Genomic DNA, 9,501 nt, shown 5'->3' on the forward strand with positions numbered 1-9,501 from the left:
TGATTAAAGGGTTTTTATCTAGTAATTTGACAATTTTTTAGGTGTTTTAGAATATTTGGAATGTCACGTGTCATCTAAGCCAAGGTAGTATATTATATAATTTATAGAATTTGGAGTATAATTATATTTATTTGAAAGAAAAAGAATTCTAAGGAGAGTAGTATAGTATCATATGCCTGGTTATAAATAAAATAAAAATTACGTCGACTACTCGTTAATAAATTTTTCTGCCAAGCACAGATCATCTTGTCTACAGAAACTATACAATATATTCGTCATTGACTATCGATAATTGAAAATAGCATATTTTTCGCAAACAACCCCTAATTAGATCAAATTGACAACTCCCAATTATATGATTGCATCCTTCCATCTTATCGCTGGAATAAAGAAACAAATCTCTCCAACCAAACTTGATCAATGAGACATAGTTACAGTAGTTAACGAGCCACAGCTATAGTCTGACAAATTGTACTTCGCTGTTGTGAAAACATGTCCGACAGTACGCTAATTTCCTTGTACCCCAGCAAAACGTGGAACGACATAACTATTCTATGAATAAAAAATGCGAGCCGCCTATTTGACGTCTGCGATATCATTGTCTCGCCTTTGCATTAATCCCTTGCACTATTACGTCATTCAGAGCTACGTTGATTGCGACTATTTCGTCCTTAATTATTTGCTTGATGCCATGCGTTGATTCTAGTGTCATTCATTCCCAATTTCCTCCATTTTCCTCAATTTCATTCCCAGATTTCGATGACAGGTGATTCAAATTTTATTTCAATCAAATAGAAATTAATGCCAACCATATTTATCGAATCGTGCACGAAACGTTCGCCAAGAATCTAGCTCTTTGTTACAACATAATATTATACGCAAAGGGTTAATCGAATGTCGCGCGCAAACACGTATGAAGAAGCTTCGCAGTTCACATTCCCGCCCTTAAAATCGTCAAAATTACAGCAATCGCGTACAGCACGCGTATTCTTGTCCGACCAGCTGGCCGCATAAGTTAATTCGTTGTCGGCGATGTCTCTGTCCACCAATTACATCCGCATACGTTATATTTCGCTATCGTCACCGACCGGCCGTCGCGCTTTGTTGCCGCGAATAGCGGCGTCGGGCCCCCGGCCCAGACAATTACTAAATCAACGGGCAATTAAATATCGATGGCATTCGGGGGATCGTTTCAAAGGGCGTCGCGCGCGTCCCGAAAGGCAAACCCTGGTCATAGATAATAGTTGCGCGTAAACTTCCATTTAAATATTGACATCATTAGCAACAACGGCTTGGTCTACGGAGCCGCCCGTTAAACATTTCGCCAATGTAAATTGCAAGGTGCGTGCGCGGATGCACGGCGGGGTGTAACGACATAGAGCGACAAGTAACGACACACACATATAGACAGACACACACATCGTACCATGCCCAACCCCGTTGAATATACTCGACGAACCATTACACTCTGAAGTGTGACAATTCGAAACGTCGCGGCTTTATTGAAACGGCGCGCCGTTCTCCTTTCTTTCGCCGAGTTCCTCCCCTTGGGTCAAATTTAAAGGGGACAAAGTGCCTTTGACGGCAAAACACTCGACATCCAGTTCGGTTATTGCATAGACAGGGACAATTGAAGCGGGAACAGGGGTGAGGAAGGGGCGTAGATAAATTCAACCCTTCGAGATCGCGACTAAATGGCTGTTTCACCCCATCGGTTAAGGTCAATTTTACACCGTGATATCTTGTATATTAGTCTAGGCTCAAGACTGCCGGATAATTAATCACGTGTTGGCCTAAACAACCCTTACTCGATAAAATATTATGTTATCGCGGACGCGCCGCTTCACGATTTTAATTCTTTTCACTCGACGCTGTTTTATTTCTAAAATAGTTTCTCTGGTCTATGGTATTTTATTTTATATCTTTTAGCGCGGTTTATGTGTACAAAATTGATATTTGTAACTTATACGATAGTTAGAATTTTAACAGATCTTTAAATATACTTAACATTATAATGTGAAGATTATTTTGATTATTTCAATCACGCCTACGTCCGAAAAAATTAAAACAATTAAATCCACGTAAAAATAATTAAGAATACATAAAGAATACCTCTGAAATAACTAAAAGAATACTATCATAATACGATCCTGACAGCAGAGAAAATCCCATGCTCCAATCTCCCTTTGTCAACAACCCCTGAACCCTTTAACCCTCTTAGCACCGGCCGAAAGACTCTGTATCTGAGTGAAATGTTTAATACTCGTTTGACGACGTTTGATAAAATTTCGGAAAGAAATTGCAAGAATTTTGAAAAGCCTGATAAATAAGAAGTTCAAAATGGTAGAAGAAATAAGAAATGAAATTGTTGTTTAATAAAAATATTAAGAAAACTATCTTGTCAATAATAACGAACAACGATATATCGTTGTTCGGTACTAAGAGGGTTAATAATGTTGGAATCGCCAAATCGCGTAGCCGCGAAAGCAAATTAGAGATCACACGGAACAAGTCGCAGCCGCGTTTCCCAGCAGGAAAAAATCTCTGGCTCTCTCTCTCTCTCTCTCCCGAACAGCGAGAGCAGCGTTCTAAAATATGCACGCGATAATAGAGCCACCGCCTACGGGGCCCAAGCTCCGCGAAGGGGTTGCAAAGAGTGTGGCAAACAGTTTGCCCGTCGCGCATTCATTTTTCAGAGGCACGACGACGTCAAACGGATCCTCATCATCGCGATAACCTTATTGCGCGTTGTCAAACGTGTTTCTCGGCCCGCGTTACAAAGTAACTCTGGGGTGGGGGGGACACGACACAGAGCAGCAGCAGCAGCAGCAGCAGTAACAGCAGCGACAAAAAGAACGCGGGCACGCCCGGCAGACGCGCGAGGGAAATAGGGCAAGGTCAATCGGCGGAGGGAAGCGGCGCGCGTAGAGCAAACAGCCCTCGAATAATTTCCACTAAACGGAAGCGTTTACCGCGACGGCAGTAATATAAAAGCGTTACGGTGGGAAACGGTGGCCCGTTATCCGGGACGACGCTCGTCAAATCTCGAAGGGTTGCGCGTACTCTCTCTCTCTCTCTCTCTCTCTCTATCTTGCTCGCGCTCTCTTCAGGTGGGGGCAGTTTCGGTTTTCCCTATCCCCGGGGCGTGTGCGCGCAGAGCTAAGTTTAAAGGGAGCGAAATATCGGCGGCAACAAGGCAGTTAACGCGCCGCGGCGGCTGTCGTAAAGAGCCGACGGAGGTAAAGAGACGTAGTAAAGGGGGGGGGGGGGGTGGTGGCACACGGCGCGCGAGAGGCGTAGCGGCGCTCTGCCAGAGGGACAGAGGGGAGGGGGGGGGGGGGGGGCAGCCAGGTAAATTCCCATCCCTCGATAGTCTGTCGTTAAACAGAACCCCGCGATACGGGGCCAGGGTTGTGACGCAGTCTCTCCCCAGTCTAGACGCCCGCGCTCGTTCTCTCTCTCTCTCTCTCTCTGTCTCTCTGTCTCTCGCCCCCTTGGTCTCGCTCCGGCACCCTGTGTCAGTCCCGCAGCTCTCACCGACAGCCATCCATAGTTATTCCGCCTCACTCACACCGGCAACGATTTACTGCCCTGTCCCGCCGCGCCCCCCTGACTCCCGCGCGGCTACCCTTCTTTCGCCGTTAATGCCGCGCCACGTACTCTCGAACACGTACACGCGCATGAAGATACGGCCCGTAAACCCGAACAAGCGCGAAGACGCCCGTTTTACTGTGTGTGCGCGCCGGGCCGCCCGCACACGCACACGCACGGACACGGTGGAACGATTACTACTACTACCACTACTATTGAGGGCGGCATGGCGGCGGCAGAGAGATGCCGGAGGTGGAGGCGGCGGCGGCAGCGGTGACCGGCACCGGGAATACCGTCTACGAGCATAATGAAAAGCAGATTAAAAACTTTCGTCGGGGACGGCCAAGTACGATGCGAGATGATTGGGGGATGAGAGCTTCCGGTCCGCTTTCGTACCTGCCCGGCCCCCATCCCCGGCTTGCCAGCAACGCGAACGCTGCCGTTGCGATACCGGCCGGAGTTATTGAGTTGCGCTAGGTCAGGTTTATGATCTGATGTCGGTAAATACCTACGCGCTTCTACCCCCTTCCTCTCCCTCTCTCTCTATCGCTCCCTGTTTTTCTTTCTCACTACCCCTCTTTCTTTCTCTTTCTCTCCCTTGCTTGCTCCCTAGGTTACAATCCTTTGACACCTACCCTCCCTGCACAGCGTGTAATCTTGTTTGGTTTTTGACTAACACAAGGTTTGCCATGTACGCTAATCTCAATAATTATAGACTGAAGATAACTTTTACATTTTTGCTAGATTTTTCATTTGACTAAGATTTGCTAGTCATTAATTATCAAAATATCATTTTAGGATGACGATAAAATTTTTATTTGAATATTCTAAGACTCTGATTATAATATACCCTCGGTTCCTATAGCAAATTCTGATTTTTAGACTATCAAGATTTGTAAAGGAAAAAATCGGAAACCAGTGACTGCTTTGACTAGATTGATGGTTCAAGCGTTAATTGCTTTTATTAACTTTCGTCGTGGGCGGTGGTTCTTGGCAAACGCGTTTCGCTGCAGACTTCATCGACTGCAGCAATAGCGGCCTTGATACGTTGATTCTAGACGTTCGAGCCCACTAAAACGAGATTGTCCGTCGACATACGCCTATAAAAATAGTCATTGGATATTAAATCACGGCTATGGATTGTCAAAGCGTTAGTAATGAACATTTTAATTCGAGACGAGAGTGTAGCAATCAATTGCAGCTTCTACGTACATTTTTCTACTATAATACTATCATACGTGTTTCTTGATCTCCATTTAATTTAATAAAAGCTTGAACAGTATTTCTAACACCTCAGACATTTAATAACTAAAAATATATAAACAGAACGAAAGTAAAATATAAAATATCGAGTCTCAATATTTGCTATTTCATTTCTTCAATTTATTATATACATATAATAAAAAGAAGTGAATTGTCTCTGAACAGATCAAGTTCATTAGCATCAAATGAAATAAACAATCGACGCATCCTATTTCCTAAAGGGTGCACTTTGCAACAATTTTGAGCTAATCGCCGAATCTGAAACAGTCCTCTATTTCGTATCGCGGTACGGGAATGTTTACGTGTTAAAACGTTATGCTAAAGAGACGGGGTCCTATCTAATGCACTTAATGGATAAACGCCGGTTTAAGAAGGAAGATAAACCGCGAGCACGGGGCTCGATGCAAATCGAGGGGTTAAAAAGGGGGTGGTGGGAGGAGGGGAGAGAGTCCGTCGAAGGAGAAGCGATTTTTTATTGTCAACTTCGATGCCGCGCGTATAGTCTGCTTACGTCCACCTGGATGCGGCGTCCTGGCTCGTCGTGTGCCAGCATACACAAACACGTGCACACAGTAGCTATGGGTTTTATTAAAACGGTATATCGGCTGTTTTATCTTATACCTACAGCCTTGTATTTAAGGTTTTGAAATTCAAATGAAGCGGCCCGGTGCCTGCCATCTGCTATTGATATGCGAAATATCGCAAGTCTACCCGGGCCCCCGTCCTGGTCTCCTATGAACGGCGCTATAAAATCACAAAAGAATACGCTTGCCGCGAACAGAAGGAAATTTCGCGGCACCCGGAAAAGCGAGCAGCGTCCCAAAGATTCCGAGAGCTGTGGCTTTATTAACCCGTTCTATGGCGAGATTGCTGAGTCAATAATTGCCTTAACATTAGTCGACGATTATTTTAATATTAGTCAATAATTATTTCAATAGCTTAGGAAAAATAAAAATTCCGTCACTGAATTCTGTCGCCAAAATGCAACACGGAAATTAAGATTTAATATCAGCTTTTGGAAATTAATTTGAAGTAACCCTTCTACGGTGCACCGTGTCACTTGGACACGAAACAAGCGCTATCATTGTCTATAATATCGTACAATATTTTTGAGATTACTACATGGAAGGGTACAATAATTAATTCCATAAGAGAGATGGTACTCGTTCGATTTTCGCAGCATTAATGCAGCAATTAAAATGGCCTAATTAACGAAAGCGTTTCGTTTCGCAGGGAAATTCCCGGGGCATCCCGATTCCGGCGTATTTTAAACGTAAGATTTCACTCGAAGAGACAGAAGAAGAGATTATATGGAAGAAATTTCTCCGGTTCCGAAGGCTACGCGGATAGAAAAGCCTGACGTAAGCTAACAGAAACCGTAGCCCGAAGACAATTTTCTTGGTACGCGTGGGGGAGGGGGGGGATCCTTTCCGCCTCACGGACATAACAACGAAAATACCTACGGGATCCTGCGAAATTCACACGATCCGTCTCGCTCGGTAATCCAAACAAACGCAGACACACACACACACATACACACCGCCGCCGCGGCGCACGGCAAAAGGGTATCCGTTGCCTTCGATTGATCGGGGTACTTTCATCGAGGGATATCTTTCGGACACGTAGCCGCCTAACATCCCGGCAGACCGAATTTTCGTTGGTACGTGTGCCAGAATGATGCACGTGTAACGTGTGCCTCGCGCGCGCGCGCACACAATCGCAACCGGCCGCCACGGACACACACGCACGTGAGAACATGGAGAGACGACGGTGTGCATCGGGTATAGCGATCGTGTGCGCGCGCGAGAGAGTTCGTGCACGCGTGGTGTGCGCCTTGCAAGAACGGAAAATCGGGGTAGGAAGAGAGCGAAGAGGGACGGAGAACGGTAGAAAAGTAGCGAGGGGATGGAGAGAGACGGGAACAACACGCAGACACTCGCGAAATTATGACCTTCGCTTACGTCTGGATACATCGCTCGAGTGAACGAGCTAGCGCCAGCAGACGACCAGGGTTTATAGGGTTGTCAGAGGCATGATGAGGGGAGGACGGCAAGGGGGGGGGGGGGAAAGGACGGACAAGTAGCAAGAGGAAGACGACGAAAGAGAACAGCCCGCGCCGGCACGAGAAAGAAAGACAGCGGTAACGGCGCACAGCCCGGAGGAAGAGAAAGAGAAAGAAGAGGTGGGATGGGGGGGGTTGGTTAGCGGACGGTGGGACGGGGGTTGGAGTAGGATGGTAGTTACGGGGACGCACACACTGGCGTGGTTTTACTGTTTCGGAAGTCTAGCCGCCCCTAGGCTATCCACTCCCTTTCCGGCAGTGGCGAGGTCCCACCATCCACCCCGGCGACCACCCTTCGTCCTCCTCCCATGGGGGTGGACCGCGCCACCCGCTTATACGACCTTCCATCCCCTTTGGCCAGACTAGCACACACCGAAGTCGTAAACCTGCACCCTGCTCTCTGCCTGGCTCTCTGTTTGTCTCGTTCGCTTCCCGGTCACCCTCCCCACCCACCCCCTCGTCCTACCCCCGGACTCTTGCTTTTCCGCTCGCTCTCCTATTCCCTCTCTCTCTCTCTCTCTCTTCCTCTCTCTCTCTCGCTCTCTCTCTGTCCCTCGACGTCGTTCCACCCTCGCTCTCTCGGCCGACCGACCAGCCTGCTGCTTCCACAGACCTACACCACCCGCGCCGCGTACCTTCAACCTCGCGCGCGGATACCTCGAATGCACCAGCTCTTTCTCATCGTCTGTCTGACACGCACGCACGCCATCGCTACCGCTGCGCTCGATGGATACAGACACGTATTACACAGGTATGCGAGCGAGTGCGAGCGAGTGCGGAGAGCGGTCTCTCGTCGTCGCACCGCGCGCCGAGCGTTCGGGAGCGGAGCGCACGGACGAGCCGTCCCGGTCCTGGCCCCGGCCCGGCTCCGCCGCCCGCGTGTATATACGATCTTTCGCAAGAGGTATGAGGGAAGGACGTAATTCCATCGACACCGGTGGTGGTACCGCGCCAACGACCCCTCTGTTCCCTTTTCCACCCTCAATCTCTCTCTCTCTCTCTCTCTCTCTTTCTCTCTATCTATCTCTCTATCTATCTCTCTTTCTCTCTATATATCTCTCTTTCTCTCTCTATATCTCTCTTTCTCTCTCTATATATCTATCTTTCTCTCTCTCGCACACAGACCCGCGAGCGGCGGCTGGATCACGAATTCGTTTCGACGAAATTGTTCGAATCCACGTTCTGAATTATCGGGCCTCGAGCAGTTAAACGGCAATCCTCCCCCGTTTCCTGCCCAGCAAAAAGTATGTAGATTGCTCGATGTGTACATAGCCTTCCTGAGCTGTCGCCAGACGACCGACGACACGAAAGCCTCCCTCTCTCTCTCCCTCTCTCTCTCTCTGTCTACCTCGTCGATGTTTAACACTTTTTCCAGCCGCGAGTAGATTGGAAACACTGGCATTAGGATTATCGACGAGGAAAACTTTTTCTTCCCCAGACGACGTGTCGGACCTTTTTCGAAATTATTTTAGCAATTTTATTCCTTTTTCCAGGCGTTTCTGTTCGAAATTGTCGCATGGTGGGCGAGTGTCTCTGGTGAATATGTTTTTATTATACAAATTTATTTGGAGATTGATGAATGGAATTTTTAGGGAATTATAATATAGGTGATGTTAGAAAGTTTATTAATATAGAGTGATTGTTGTATAAATGATTATGTGAAGTTATTGTAATAGGGGGAGGTGGCATCAGGGATAATTGCCATGTCACATTTTTAAAATAATTTTAACATCAGTTCTGCAAACAATAAGTTAAGCTGTTCTGGATTTCGAGTTAAAATGGCTTCGCGAGAAAAAGATCGACTAAATAATAAATCCATGGAGACACAGACTGAAAAATATAATAATCAACCCTAATAATACTATGTCATGATAATATTAGTGCCATTAGGGTCAATCATAATTGTTAAATAAACACTAGACGAACAAACAGAGAAGACAAAAATAAATTTGCTAACAAAATTAAAATACTAATTTCTTCTAAAAAAATGCCTACCCTTAGTCAAACCTAGTCGAAAATATGATAGAACAGAGTAAACCACAACGATCCCAATCGAGCATACGATACAAGTTAAATAATGTTACAAGGATAATCCCCTATGATCTTCGCTGACTGTGTCAAGCATTTAATCGCCATTTCGACGCACCGATTCGCAAGCATGTATCGCAAAGTCGTAACATATAGTTTTCGATCGGGCAGCGCTTAAACTCCGGCAAGTCGAACTTCGTTTCTGAAGTTAGCGGGGCATAGGAACCCCGCGCGCGGTGCCAAGAGAATGCAACAACACGTGAAATTCAGTTCGCGCCGACATAACTAAGTTTATAGAGAATTTTAGGTGTGTTTTCATGGAATTAATACAGAGTTTAGTTTTGCGACCATAAACCAGATCCAGACGGCAGTAAAGCCGAACGAAATGGCCGGGGACAGTGCTGTCTCGCCTCCGGCCATTAATGGATCACGAGACGCGGCTAACTATAAATTGATAAGAGAGAACCTGACCTGCTCCATTAAGACTAGAGGAGACGACGCGCTCCTTGGATCCCGCGGAGCTTCCTTTTTTTTTCGGCCATCTTTTCGCTTCCGTC

The sequence above is a fragment of the Augochlora pura genome, chromosome 1 (genome assembly GCF_028453695.1).
Source record: "Augochlora pura isolate Apur16 chromosome 1, APUR_v2.2.1, whole genome shotgun sequence".
NCBI lineage: Eukaryota > Metazoa > Arthropoda > Insecta > Hymenoptera > Halictidae > Augochlora > Augochlora pura.